The sequence below is a fragment of the Gopherus evgoodei genome, unplaced genomic scaffold (genome assembly GCF_007399415.2).
Source record: "Gopherus evgoodei ecotype Sinaloan lineage unplaced genomic scaffold, rGopEvg1_v1.p scaffold_46_arrow_ctg1, whole genome shotgun sequence".
In the NCBI taxonomy this organism is placed as follows: domain Eukaryota; kingdom Metazoa; phylum Chordata; order Testudines; family Testudinidae; genus Gopherus; species Gopherus evgoodei.
This window is the reverse complement of record NW_022060067.1, coordinates 2,031,806-2,033,978: the sequence shown is the minus strand read 5'-3', so window position 1 is coordinate 2,033,978 and position 2,173 is coordinate 2,031,806. Positions and strand designations below refer to the sequence as shown.

General features: G+C 45.0%; 1 non-coding gene across 1 annotated transcript; it reads left to right on the top strand.

The window, feature by feature from the left end:
• The first annotated feature begins 476 nt into the window (after window positions 1–476).
• On the top strand, window positions 477–550 carry TRNAT-UGU. Its single transcript has one exon. It is a non-coding gene; the product is annotated as a tRNA-Thr (tRNA).
• Window positions 551–2,173: the final 1,623 nt, after the last annotated feature.

The window sequence follows — 2,173 nt, the reverse complement described above, 5'->3', positions numbered from 1 at the left end:
CTGGCTACAAAACTGCCCTGTTTTGGTGACAAAATTAAACCACCTCGACGAGAGGCCTAGAGCTTTTTGCAGCAAACTTAAAGTGACAAATTGTCAGTGTAAATGCTGCTGGTCATTACATCACCATAACTGGCCTCCACCAGCATCCCATAAAGTCTGCCGTGAACTCATCTGCCCTGCATTCCTGCTACAGAGGCTGGGCCCCTCCCCTTTCATAGCTCCAGAAAGTTCTAACAGCTGAGTCGCTATCTACACTGGGATTAGGTTGATATAACTGCATTGCCAGCCTAAGTAATGTAATTACACCAACCTAATTTTGTAGCGTAGACCTGGCCAAAGAATCACACACACACCTTGGGAGCAAAACTTCACCTGCTCCTCTGCTTTACAGAAGCCAAACACGAGCAACGCTTGTCAGGGCCCAGTGGGACTTGTCAGAGAGTCAGGTGTAAGCACATATACGTTAAATAACAGCAGGCACCATGGCTTAGTTGGTTAAAGTACCTGTTTTGTAAACAGGAGATCCTGGGTTCAACTCCCAGTAGTGCCTGGGGGAGTGGCTTTTGGGGCACCTGGTATTGGCTACTGTCAGAAGACAAGATTCAGAGCTAGGTGGACCTACTGTTTAAATTACACTCAAAGGCATTGATAATAGAGTGACTGAAAGTTTGAGTGTTGAGAGCTGATAGGTCAGTGGTCCAGTTCCCTCAATGTAGTTTTACCATTTCCACTACCTAACCTCCCTCCCAAACGCTGGAAAATTACAATGCAGACATATGGGCTTGAGCCCAACCTCTGAGGCCCCATGAGGGGCGAGGGTTTCTGAACTCAGGCTTCACTGTGAACACAAATATCTGCACCACAGTTTTTAGCCCCTCAGCTTTACATCCAGGATCCCAAGTCAGATGACCCAGGTCAGCCCTGCTGCCATCTTTATCCCAGGAGAGATGGACTCCAAGGGTACGTCTCCATTGCAATGGAAGCCCAGGTATGGCACACTGTGCTCAGAGCAGCACCTGGAAGCCCCATATTCACCACTCTCATATAATGATGACATGGTTTGTACAAAGTCTGCCTGGTGAAGTATCATTTCAAAACTCTTGATCTGTTGAACATTAATATTTTGTTGGACTGTGTGTGCTCGCATTGGTTGGGAAGTTATGAAGTTTTGCTCTGTGTGCATTACTGAGATATGTTATGAGGTTGAGAAATGCCCCCCACCAGCCTTTCAGGTGCGACAAGAGAGGAGCCAGACTCGCTGCTGTCCCATTGAAGGTATCCACACTGCCAAGGACTATGCCAGGAACCGTGTACAATGCAGGCTTCTCCAAGATAGCACAGAGACAATGGACACCGTTTGACTCACATGGTAGCAAAGGAGCTTCCTAGCAAGTTAGATGAAACTATGAAAGAGGGGAAGAGACATCATGACTTGGCCTCTCTTCCCCACAACTCAACAGCTGGAAACACACCTGGAGGACAAAGACTGAACTGATTCAGAAATCAGAAGAGAATAATAATAATACTTTCAAACCAAAGTCCCCAAACAGACTAGTATTGGTTTTTCAGCAAAATTTTTCAGTTTGGGGAATTTTTTTTTCTCACTCAGAGCTTGCCAAGGGAAGCAGGGAGATAATGTTTGAGTTGCCTCCTTCAGAACAGCTTGGCCTAGACACTAGCTCTGGTTCACTGTTCTGGCTTTGCTCGAGTTGAGGGTATTTTAATAATTTGGGCGGCTCCCAGGGTGTTTGGGGGAGATGATGAGGATGTTACCTTTCGAGACAAAAACTAAGAAATACAGGACTAGAGATTTTATTTATTTATTTATTTATTTAGAAATCTGGGATTTAGACATTTTATTTAAATCGGGGGGGGTTCTGAGTTTCTAAGAAGGTTTTTGTTTGCAAGAAGCAACACTGTTTGGTTTGTCATTGTAGCAAAGGGGGAGATGGTTGTCTATAAAGGAGGGGTGAAAACTAAATGCATCCAGAAAGAAGGGGATTTGAATCTATGCATGCAGAGGTCAATAGATTAGCAGTCTACCTCTTTAACCACTTGGCTATTTCATCTGAGTGGTCAAGAAAGAGACAGTAGGAGAAATCTAAGGCCAGCAGGGATAGGGACAATATGGACTTTTAAAATATTAAGCGGAAGCAGGGGCTGATTGAGCTCC